The sequence below is a fragment of the Buteo buteo genome, chromosome 2, assembly GCF_964188355.1.
Source record: "Buteo buteo chromosome 2, bButBut1.hap1.1, whole genome shotgun sequence".
Lineage (NCBI taxonomy): Eukaryota > Metazoa > Chordata > Aves > Accipitriformes > Accipitridae > Buteo > Buteo buteo.
Window position 1 is genome coordinate 71,101,243 of NC_134172.1, and position 12,346 is coordinate 71,113,588.

At 38.9% G+C, this 12,346-nt stretch overlaps 1 protein-coding gene across 4 annotated transcripts in view; it reads left to right on the forward strand.

Moving 5' to 3' along the window:
• Positions 1-12,346, forward strand: part of PTPN1 (protein tyrosine phosphatase non-receptor type 1) — a 47,980-nt gene that overhangs the window by 14,055 nt on the left and 21,579 nt on the right. For 2 of the 4 annotated variants that reach the window (XM_075019278.1, XM_075019273.1), the window contains exon 2: positions 557-656. The exons of 1 other annotated variant lie outside the window; for it this stretch is intronic. The gene's annotated coding sequence lies outside the window, so the exon portion shown is untranslated. Of the gene's footprint in view, positions 1-556; positions 657-3,605; positions 6,493-12,346 lie in introns of those variants that run through there. One more of the 4 variants, XM_075019285.1, reaches the window with a different exon arrangement.

Below are 12,346 nucleotides of genomic sequence, written 5' to 3' on the forward strand. Positions count from 1 at the left end.
AGAATCTGGTACATGTAGAGCCAACTATGTTTTAGTTTTAAAATCTGACATTAATTCATATTCAAGCATGTTCAACATTGGCTTGCCACTACTTCTGCCATGTAAATTCAATGATATTTTGACTGTTGGTGGGACAGTCAACACTTTGAAAGTCTCACCTATGTAATGTAATGTAATGTATTCAGAAGATTACGTAGCAGAAACTTGGGCTGTGTGGCCAAGATACAGTATTAAATTGGCTAAAAAAAACCCCTTTGATTTCTAATGCATTTCTTCCATCATCTGAACAAAAATGGCTCCAAAATACCAACCTGTAGGTCACTATTTCTAAAACACAGAGGGCTCACATAACACCTGCATGGCGGTTCTGGTGTGTTGTGTTTGGGGAGTATGTTCAAGTCTATCTGTTTCATGCTTTTGTTGCTGAATAGATACAGGAGCTACATGAACACTTTTATGCAATGATTACTGAAAATAGAGTTCAGAGCTCTTTAAACAAGGAGTACATGTTCATAAGCAAGCAGCTATGAACTGGACCTTTTCTTTTCCTTTCAAGACAGGCTCTTCTGAATGCTCCAGATAGAGAGGAGATTGCCTTTACCTTATCAAATAAGAATATATGCCTTTATAAATGAAACATTACAGAAAAAATAGTGGTAAGTCTCTAAAGTCTGAATAATCTGTTGCTGTTGCATTTGGTATGGTAACAGTATTGTGCTGTGAAGGCTAATTTAGTAGGTTTCTGAGAGGGAAATAACCTTTGGAAGTCTTATAATATGCAAACTAATTAGAGGTTACAGTGAACACAGCTGTTTCTGCCAAGCTGACTAAGCTAGGAATTCAAATTACTATTTTTAGCCAGCTTATAATGTCTGTAGTACTCAATGGTACCCATGTTATTACTTTTAAAAATTATATTGTGTATTTATCACACTGACAGACTAGGTACAATAAACATTTTTAGTGCAACCAGTCCGTTACTTTTTAAATCAAACAAACAGTGTGAATAGATAGACACAATGGAACACTTCAGGTGGCATGTGGGATGTGTTACACTAAAATCATGTCTATGACTTGTATGAATTCAAACTGAAAGCTTCCTCAGAGGAAGAGGCATGAGCTCTGGAATGAAGTAATTGTAGTTTTCTGTAAGTTGTTTACTTATAGTCTGCCTAGCATACGTATTCCCCCTTTTCTTGCCCTCCAAGAAAGTTGTCTTTCTCCATTATGCAAGAATTTTGTGTGCTGTTGTTTGCATTCAGAATGCTTTTTTGTTCATTCTTGAGATATGATCATTGTACAGATCCTGTAAAAATTACTGTAAATTCTATCCTGAAACCTAAAAATCATTGCAGTTAACTGTACTTCTGCAGACTATGAAATAACTGCACTAATAAAAATTTAGAAAACAATGCTGGTGGAGCTTACTTTGTGTAAAGTGTTTACTGTTCTATGAGATATTGTCAAGATTAAGTTCAAAATTACCTTCTGAACTGGTTTCTTTTTTTCTAATAAGCTTTATTTGGTACTTTCTGCAAAAATTACTGGATAAGCAAAAGCATTCCTCAAAATCTGTATGTACTGAATAGACATGCTTCATGCATAAATTTGTTGCTTTTTTAAAAGAAGAAGTCAGTCTAATTTTAACATAACATATGGCAAGCTGGTGTCTAAAACTGCTTTAACTGACTGTACTTTCTAAAGGCATATATTATAACAAGTTTAACTTGAGATAAGAATTAAGTCTTAGAAAAACTGTTTTAATTCCTATTTGCTTGTTAACACCAATAGCTTGCTTACTTTATCCTCTAAATTACAGTAGATAAGATCTGAGTTTAGTTTTAGTCAGTATTGGGTGTAGAAAATGATGCTTGCAAATTAATCCTGTTTTCATAAAATCCTGTTTTCCCTTCTGTTTTTCATGATGGTAAGAGACTTTCAGACCAACTCAAATCAAGAATATAAAAACTAGGCAAACTCCAGAAGTTCTGATTCCTAAGTAGTAATCCTTTTGTTTCTGGTTTTGTGTCATCATGGCAAATAGGCCATTGACAATTAATCTAGAATTGCTTTTGTATTTAGAAACACTTTCTTACCAAAAATGTAAAGGAAATGCATGGTTTCCAGGCCTGGCTCCCATGGCTCTGAATGATGTCCACTTCCAATGACAATTCTTTTTTCTGTAGTGCTAATGATGGGGTAGGGGAGCTAATCTAAAACCTTCTTCCCTTGCCTCTGGGGACCAGGGAAGACAAAAGCATTCCTACAAGAGCCTAAAAAAATTGCTCAGAGAAATAGCCTCCCTTCTGAAAGGAGAAATATATAGTTGTTCCGACACAGCTGTCAACCCAAGAGCATTACAGCGAAGTGGTTGGATTCCTAAAATGGTAGTGAGAAACATTGACTCCTAAGTTAGAAACTTAATGAGTTCGAGCATTGCAGATGAAAACTAATCTGCTTGGAGAACACAAGTAGCATCCATAATAGCAACCAAGAGGTGTCTTCTGACTGTCTTCAATGGGTGACTTCCTTAACTGGTGCATTTGCACTACTCTTGAGGGAGGACATAACTGACTATTCAGAAGAGGTAGGGTAGATTAAAATCACTAGTGTAGCGTAAAGGCCTGTCTCTCTCGCATTGAAACCTTTTAATGGTTTAGCAGTGCAAGTTGACATAAATGTTTATTTTGGAATGTAATGCCAACAACAACAACAAACTTGACGTTAGGGCATCCAAAGGACAATAGCAGTGATGTGAAAAAATGTATATTTTCCTTTGTGAGTCCTAAAGGCTATTTTTGTAGCTTCAAGTCTCTAATGAACTTGTAAACTTGTGTGTATGTATTCTTACATAGAGCCTATCTTTTCCCTTTGCATGCAAATTCTAATGTCGTGTTAACAGCATAACAAAAATGAATTATGATAAATCTCAGAATATACAAACTCTCCTGCTTTCCCTATTACTCATTGCATTGACTGTGGTTTCTAGGAGGTATTGTAAGGTGCCAAGTCAAGTTGTTGAATTTGTAAAGAGCTTGAGAAGTAAATATAAGAAGAACTCTGGAGGTCTTTAAAAACTCAGACTTTCTGTTTCCAGGCACATCTAGTGCTGTAAGACCTCTCTGACATTGGCGAATATTTTGCTTTTGATCAAATTGTCTCTGTGTAGCCATCTCTCATTCCACTTAGTTTTTAATACTCATTTTGAGCACCCACCAAAATCTCTGAGGTCATCTTATTTCCTGTTTTCAAGTAGTATTTGTAAGCTGTCTTTAATCTGCATTACTAGTAACTGGATGACCACCACTTTAATGTAAATACGGCACCATTCGAGACAGATGTATGGTTTTTCTTATTTGAACCTCATCATCCATCTACAACAGAAAGTAGTGCTGCAGAACAAGCTGAAAACTGTAAAAAACATGTTCCTATTTGCCGAATCCAGAGTTAAAAATCCTTGAGATCTTATTCAGGGAATCAGATGCCTTCCAGGCAATTGTCATGGTCCTAAGTGTATGGGTATAAAATCAAACTCTCTGGAAAAAAACAAAAAAACAAACCAACAACTTTGCCACTAGGAGACTGTTTAAGAAAACAGCTTTTCTTTCTCTGACTTGTTAGGATTGCCTTGAGGATTAGAACTACAAAATACCCCAAAGCTTGGCAAATAAATATTTTTATCTCTGCTGGATAGGCAAAATGATAGATTTAGGAGAGATGATGACTTTGTTTTTACCCACATCACAACTGTTGCTAAGGTCTTGCGTATTTTGTAGGTACTTTACCTGTCCCTTAGGGCCACTTCATGGCCTTGCTGCTAACTAAAATCCCTGATGCTTCATGGATGCTATATAATTAGCTTCAATCAGGGAGAAGAGGGAAGGCTAATTAGTTGGTGAGGTTGCGTTCCCAGCTTATTTGTGGTTGGTGTTTTGGGACTATTTTATAAACACTTTGTCACCTTCCTTAAGATCCTTTCTCAGGACAGGCCTCTGGTTTAGTAGTGGGCTCATACTCTGTGCTGTCAACTTCTGCCCTCTGGCTTGGTGGCAAAATGGCCTTTCCCTGGAGGGGGGGAACGTGATACATGTATCATACCAATTGGAACGTCTGGGGAATCGCCCTTTTGTTAGGAAGCTGATTTGTGTTATGTGCTTTCATGAATAATTTTGAAAGCACATCAGGAAAGTGACTATGTGAGCTTCTTGTATGGGCCGTGTTGTGGAAATGTACATTGTGGTGGAACTGCATCTTTTAAACTTAAGAGCAGTGGCTTGCTAAAATGTTGTTCTAATGCTGACTTTGTTTTTCTCAGGTAACTTCTAGTTGTGGTGTGTGCTAGACAGTTAGATCTCTATCTCACATGTGGTATCTTAATTTGAAAACAACCTTGACAAAATTAAGATCACTTGGGAATTGTAGCCTGTCTTTTTCTCTTTGACAGCTCTGTAATTTTAAGAAGTTCTGCATGGCATGTATTGCTGCAGATAGGGAATACTGGACTTGACTAGTCTTCTGTTAATGTGACCAATATTTTTAAGATACCAGTTAGTAATCTGGATGTGTTTAACTCATGTCATCTACAAAAGGATTAAAAATAATGCTATGGTAGTTCTGCAATTGTGTAAGTTTAAACTGCTGTTAAGATAAATGCACGAATGTTGGTGTTTCTTTAAAAAAAATAACAAAAAAGTTGTAATCTTGTTTTTTTAAAATATTTGTCCTGAGCGAAATGACTGCAGTGTTTGTCTATTAAGCAGCTAAAGTGCTGTGCTGTTTGTTTGGCTTTTAGTCAACATACTTTCCAGGAAAAGGTGAAAGGACACAAATACCACAGACAAGTTTCGTTTGTAGTTCAGTGAATGTGAAGTATATGTTTTAATCTAAAATGAAGTCTCTTTAAAAAAACTTAATCGGGGCTTAGTGGGAAGACTCAAAGTTCAGCTCCTCAGATATGCAGGGCTGCTTGCTTTCAAACTTGGCAAGTGTGATACCACTCATCAAGACCCCAGAACTTGTTCTGTTTGGATGCTCTAGGTCCTTTGGTAATTGTAGTAGTTCTGTTACAGTTCATTAGATGAGTATGTTAATAGTCTCCCCAACTGATTTAGAGGGCCTTAAACAGTGACAGTATGTCCAATACTAAACAACTGCCTGGAGTCTCTCTTTAGGCAGAAGACTGTATTGTCCTTCTATATTGGTACAATACCTAGTACCTTAGAAGCCTCTCAAATTCCTTGTTAACAGTAGTAATAAAAATGCCAGATACTCTGAAAATTTATATTCTTTTTAGTGGGCAATATGCCAGCGTGTCCAAGTAAGTAGAAGAGCAGGATGTGTTCAGAACCAAAAGTCTTGGAGCAGACACATACATTGGAGTAAAAAATGGGAAATAAGGAAAAAGAATCCATAAAGATCTGTTCAGCTTTTAACTGATAAGACCTTGAATCTGTTGCCTGATGAGGGCATTCAGGTCATAGTAGTGATGGAAGTGGGTCTTGATTGCAGAATGCCAGTTGGATCCAAAGTACTTCATTGTTGTCAATTCAGATGCTAGGGCAAGTTTAAATTCTGAAACAGTAATTCAGTTAATGGGTCTCTTATATATATATATATTTAACATGTGAGTAAGTCTTACATACATGACAAGAAGTTAGCAACTGTAGTTTCGTTAGGAAAGACATGATTTAAAAAACACTCAGCCTACCCCAACAAACAAACCTACAACCCATAAACCCACAGGTGACTTTTTGTTGTATTTATCAAAATGAAGGAGACAGTTTGTCAGAGTGGATACCTGGAGGAGGGAGGAAAAGATAGTTTCAGGCAGGGTCTGGTAATGATTTTCATTGCTTACTACTGTTGCCATACAGCTGACAGGAATTAGGAGTATAATTATTAGCAAGTTTTTGTCCCTGCACCAGAGCACATGCTCTGATGCCCTGTACCTATATAGATCAAATCATATGTGCCTTCTGTGTGAAGGGAGAGGATGGTAAGTTATTAAATGGAACTATGTGCCTGTGTTCGTTTACAGGAACATTATTCTGCTTCAGGATTTTAAATGTGCTTGTTTCAATGTGCTGAAATCAATGTGCAGGAAGTCAGGCTTGACTGATTCACTTTCTGCATATTGATTTCTGCCCAAAGTAAAACTTCTGATATTAACAGAGCATGAGTGATTTTTTTTTTTTTTTCAGACATCACTTGAAATGACTGAAAATAATAAAGCCTTTTTTCTTATTCTTGAAGGTTTGTTTTTTTTTTAAAGGTGAAATTTAAATCTGAATAAGAATGATTCTGGGTATTTCCTGTAATGGTGATGAAGTTTACAACTGGTTTGTGCTTATCTAGAAGAAGAATTCTCACTGTTTTCCTACCTTTATTTCAGTACCTTTTCTTGATCTTCTGAAGATAAATTGGCTACTGCCTGGTGGAATAACCTGTTTGCAGGGCTCCAAGAATAGGCTATCCATATGTCAGTCATGACAGGTAAAGAACCACCACCTGAAACAGAGTGAAAAGCTTAAAGGATAATACTTGAGTTTAGTCCCTCTTTCTCTGGTTTTCTTCTGTTAAGACTTAGGGATTTCATCCACCGAATGAGCTGGTTAAATTCAGAGCAAAATCAAGATTTTAGTTTGCCGATTGTAACTACAGATGAAGTGGGTTTTCATAGCTTGATTAAATGCCTGTTACATTAAAAATACTTTATCCTTCTACCAAAGGGTTTTTTTGGATAAAACTGTTACAGATTATACCATGTCATAGAATCATAGAATCATTTAGGTTGGAAAAGACCTTTAAGACCATCGAGTCCAACCATCATCCATGCCCACTAAACCATGTTCTGGAGTACCCCATCTACTCGCTTTTTGAATACCTCCAGGGATGGTGCCTCAACCACTTCCCTGGGCAGCACATTCCTATGTTTGACAACCCTCTCAGTAAAAAATTTTTTCCTCATATCTAACCTAAATCTCCCTTGCCTCACCTTGAGGCCATTTCCTCTCGTCCTATCTCCAGCCACCTGACAGAAGAGACCAGCACCCACCTCACTACAGCCCCCCTGCAGGTAGTTGTAGGGAGCGATCAGGTCTCCCCTCAGCCTCCTTTTCTCCAGACTCAACAGCCCCGGCTCCCTCAGCCGCTCCTCATCAGACTTGTGCTCCAGGCCCCTCACCAGCTCGGTTGCCCTCCTCTGGACACGCTCCAGCACCGCCACGTCTTTCCTGTAGTGAGGGGCCCAAAACTGAACACAGGACTCGAGGGGCGGCCTCACCAGTGCCCAGTACAGGGGAACAACCACCTCCCTGCTCCGGCTGGCCACACTATTTCTGATGCAGGCCAGGAGGCCGTTGGCCTCCTTGGCCACCCGGGCACACTGCTGGCTCACATTCGGCCGGCTGCCAACCAGCACCCCCAGGTCTTTCTCTGCCGGGCAGCTTTCCAGCCGCTCTTCCCCAAGCCCGTAGCGCTGCACGGGGTTGCCGTGACCCAAGTGCAGGACCCGGCACTTGGCCCTCTTGAACCTCATACAGTTGGCCTCGGCCCATCGATCCAGCCTGTCCAGGTCTCTCTGTAGGGCCTCCCTACCCTCCAGCAGATCGACCCTGCCTCCCAGCTTGGTGTCGTCTGCAAACTTGCTGAGGGTGCCCTCGATCCCCTCGTCCAAATCATCGATAAAGATATTAAACGGAACGGGGCCTAACACCGAGCCCTGAGGAACACCACTTGTGACCCGCCGCCAACTGGATTTCACCCCATTCACCACAACCCTCTGGGCCCGGCCAGCCAGCCAGTTTTTCACCCAGTGAAGAGTGCACCCATCCAGACCACGAGACACCAGTTTCTCAAGGAGTGTGCCATGAGAGACAGTGTCAAAGGCCTTGCTGAACGTGGCATTGCCTTCTACTATCTTTTACTAAATAGGACTCTGGTTACTGAGCTATGTAGTGTCAATTGGCTGCTGTTAGCTGTTAGGAAGTTTCAAATCTCAGTTTTATTGTGGATTTTTACAAAAGAAATTATTTCTATAAGCCAGATACTAAATTTTAAAAAAAGTTGGAAATTCATACATGAGTGCTAGCTGTTACTAGTGGTATTTACTGTGCAAACCAGGCTAATTAGCTTTCATCTAAAGTCGTCTGCCCTTGTTCTAGCACAATCCTTGAGATTGTTTAAACAAAAGATTATCTCAAACCTTTTAAGAAGACTGGTGTTTTTTTTTTTCTGTGCAGAACACTGAGCTTTATAAATGAGTCAGGCTTTCTGGATTTATACATTGAACTTCTAATACTGAACTTAAGCGTTCAGTGTATGTTAATTGGTGTTAATACACTGATGTTCAAATTGGTATAATAACCTGAGCTGCTTTCTGAGATCCATGCAAATGAATTTAAATACTTGAAAGTCTAGCATGTGTTTGAAAATATTTGCATAATTTTAAGGGAATTGGGTGGCGGGGGGGGCACAGAAATACCTAGCTTAAAATATTAGTGACTTCTGACCCTGAAAGTGAACAGTGCGCCTGTACAAATGATGAAACAGTGAGCAAGGAGTGATGTTGATGCAGATGGCTTGAAAGTCGCTGTATCACTTTGTGAATCTTGCTGAAAAAGGGGTGCTCAAAGGAAGGGCTTTACATTTTATTATCTAATTTTTTTTTAATCAAATGAGCTCATGTATCTTAAGGTTAAATGGTAATAATGGATTATGTAGGAGTTTGGGGCAATAGTACAGTCTTGCTCTCTTAACATTAACTGAGGTTATTAACACTGTATGTAGTATCTCTGAAAGATAGTAGAGGATTCTGAGTCAGTATAAATAAGAAGTCATTCCATGGTTCCTATTTTATGAAGTCAGACATCCCCTTGAGAAACTGTAAACTATCTGCAGTCGTTCCAAAGGCATCTCTTGTCCTTTTGTTTCCAATTTGCAGCTTGTCATTTGCAGCTTGTCTAACATTTAGAAAATATCTTGGTTATGCAGCACAGTGATCTGGTTTTGCTCTGAAAAGGTGTGAGAAGAAGCTTTTCTCATCCCTCCCTCACCTTCTAGTACTTAAAGTTTTTATGTCTTTTTTTCCTCCCCTCCCCACCCTTCCTGAAGCTTACAAAGTCTACACACATGGTCTTTCTCTTGTTGTTTTTTGGGTTTGGTTTTGTTTTTTTTGTGGTAGCTCTGTGAAACTATAGTACTCTTAGGTGGCTTGCGAGATGTTAGAATGAAAATATTAGGTAACTAGGAAAGGAGGACTCTGTTTATAACCACGGTTGTCAGTTTATGAAGCCTGGAATACTCTACAGGCCAGGAATTACACATTTTTAAACTCACACAAAACCCATACTGCAAACAAATTAAGGTCTGGATTTGCTACACAGACTAAATTCCTTTAGGAGTTATGTAGATATCTGGGCTGTCAGATGCACCATTCTATTTGAGATAATGTTAAACCAAAACTCTCCATCTGGAGACCTCTAATGTTCGGACAAATCAAGACCTGGATCTCATCTCTGTGATTATTTTTCTTATAGAGGAGTAACTGAGTTAGAACCTCTTGACACTTTAATGAGACTGTGGTTTATTTCCTGGCACTGACTTTGTTTGATGATACAGACAGCAAAGCTTTTCTTTTGCACAACAGCTGTCAAGAAAAAGCCATTTCATCTTCTCAAAAGTTGCTATCCTTCCAATAATGTCTAAGATGCACTTCTGGAGCAGATTGAATATCTGGGAGGAAAAATAGAGAGGGACGTGAAGAAGAAGGGAACTTCGGTTGTTTTCTTATACTGACCCTTCATTCAGTTGTTTCCTGTTTTGGCAGTGAGGACATGGCTACAAAACGGCAGTAGAGTGTTCCTGCCAGCTACTCTGAACTTCTTCTGTTATGGGTCATAAATTGCAAGGACAAACTGTATTTTGAACTTACTGAAATTTGAGAAGGCTCATGTAATTCTTTAACCTAATATTAGAGTTTAGATCTTTGATTGCTCTGGCTCTGCTGCAACCCTAAAATAAAATCAGAATTGAAAAAATCAGTTTTTACTCATTGCAGATAATGACATTGAAACAATATAAGAACCTGAACAGCAGAGTTCTGCAGAATTGCAATGATTTATTCTACAACAGTGTCTTCCTTTTGACAACGTGCAAAATAAATATACTGTTAAAATTTGGAAATGACACAAATCTATGGCTTTCTCCCTTGTGGAAGTACATACCCAAGTTGTAAGAACCGTTCAGGGGCATGTGTTTAGTTGAGCATTTACAGTGTTCAGTTATCTACCATGATGAAGTGGGTACAATGAAGTACTGCAGGATTTGCTTTCATAATTCTTGAATTTCTATGGTTAGGCATGTTGAAACTAGTCGGTGGTGAGGAAACAATCTATAATAACTTGCTAGCTGCAGTAAACATGGGCCCAGAAAAAATTAGTACGCTTTCCCACTTGCTGATATGATTTAATAACGTAATCATGCCTAGTTTACATTCTCCTGGGGGGTTATTTCCGTGCCTACAACCAGTTGACTAGTGTCAGAAACACTGCTTACGCTGCATTGCTACAACCTGTTCCAGATTGCCCATGTAGTGCTGAATGAGCAAGGAGCTTTCTAGGAAAACCATGTTGCAAGTGTGTGGGGTTTTTTTGCGGGGGTTTTTTGGGGGTTTTGTGTTTGTTTGTTTTTTGTTTTTTTTAAACTCATGTAATAGTGTTGTTGAACTTTAAACAAGCCTGTCGCTTTCTCTCTCTCCATGCTAGTTGGACTTCAGGAAGAAGCTCAGCATACCAGGCAACTGGCTTTTTTGAGGGACATTAATAAGCAAATCAATACTACCATATTTTACTTGAAAGCAAAACTGAGAGACTAGATAAAATGTTTTAAAAGGGTATTAAAATCTACATTTATTTCATTTATCTGGCTAAAATTCTGCAGCTTGTTGTTAAGATTAATGTTATGTGATGCAATTGTCTGTTTATTTATCTGATCTTTAGATTACTTGCTTGTTACCTACAAGTTACATCTTCATTTCTTGTCTCTGTCCAAATATCCTGATGTAAAGTGTAATATAGGATAAGAAATCCAATCTTCCTTGTCAAAGTGAGTTGAATGAACAGTTGATCTATGTATGCTTTATATCTTAGCAAGGTTCTTTTGTTGAGGAGTCAGTTCACTGCTGCTCAATGACTCAATTTGCTCCCTGACACATTGAATCTGAAGACCTTTTCTCATTCGTGTAAAGTAGCTGTTTATTGTGGATCCCTTAGTACTACCTGTTTTTCTTGTGGTCTTCTGTACGGATTTTTGCCACCTCATATAACTGTAGGGTTATTTCCATTCTGAAATCGGCCTGTAATGACATCTCAGAAAACAGCAGCTTTCACTTGACTTTACAGTAAATTTTTTTAATTATTTTTTTTTTTTTACTCTTCAACCTTTTACAGCAATGTCTTTTTTTTCAGTGCTAGCTTTAAGAGGAAATATTCTCTTTTTTTTAAGCTCTTAAGCTAAAATTACTTTTTTATTTAAGTCTTTATATACTTGTGAATTGCTTTCCTTAGTGCGACTGCCTCAGTAGATAGATTACTGTGCACTTCTGCAGCCCATGATAAGATCTTGGCAATTGCTGCTTCCCGTAGGAACAGAATTGTTTAAATGACAGTATATCATTATCTCTTAGTCTGAGCTACTCCAGAGTATGGTGTAACAAAATAATGTGATCCTGCTGCAAAGTTCTCCGGGAGCCTTTCTGTTGAATCTGAAGGCCTTTAGACTGGATGTTTAGTTTCTTTTCTGGAAACACTGACATGCAAATCTGTGCAACATTGCAGTGTGCTTGAATGACTGATGTCATGAATGCCTCCTCATGTGGTCTTACCTAATACTTACTTGATGATTTTGGGGTACATCACCTCTTTCTTAATCTCCTGGTGGTGTCTGAATAAGATGGGGAAAGTATAGTCAAATATGCTGTTGTGCTAAGAGTTTACATATGGCAACTATAGCGTAGTGCAGAGTACCAGTGGCTAGGACAAGTAGGAAAGTTTGCAGAAAATACTTACTGAGCAAAGGGGGAATTGACAGACCAACTACTCCAGAGTAGTTACACGTTAGGAGGCTGAATTGAGGGTAATTTTTTGAAGGCTGGGAGGAATGGAAAGAAAGGGCTGTGGGCTACAGAGTGAATCACTAATGTTAGGTTTCTGGCAGGGGGAAGGGAGGAAGGGTTGGTTGTTCCGGTGCAGAAGGCTTTGGGAAAAGGCGCCGAGCCACCATGAGCACCTCTTCCTGATGAACATCTGCAGGACTCTGGAAAGTAAGGCTGTGTTCGTGGGACTGATCC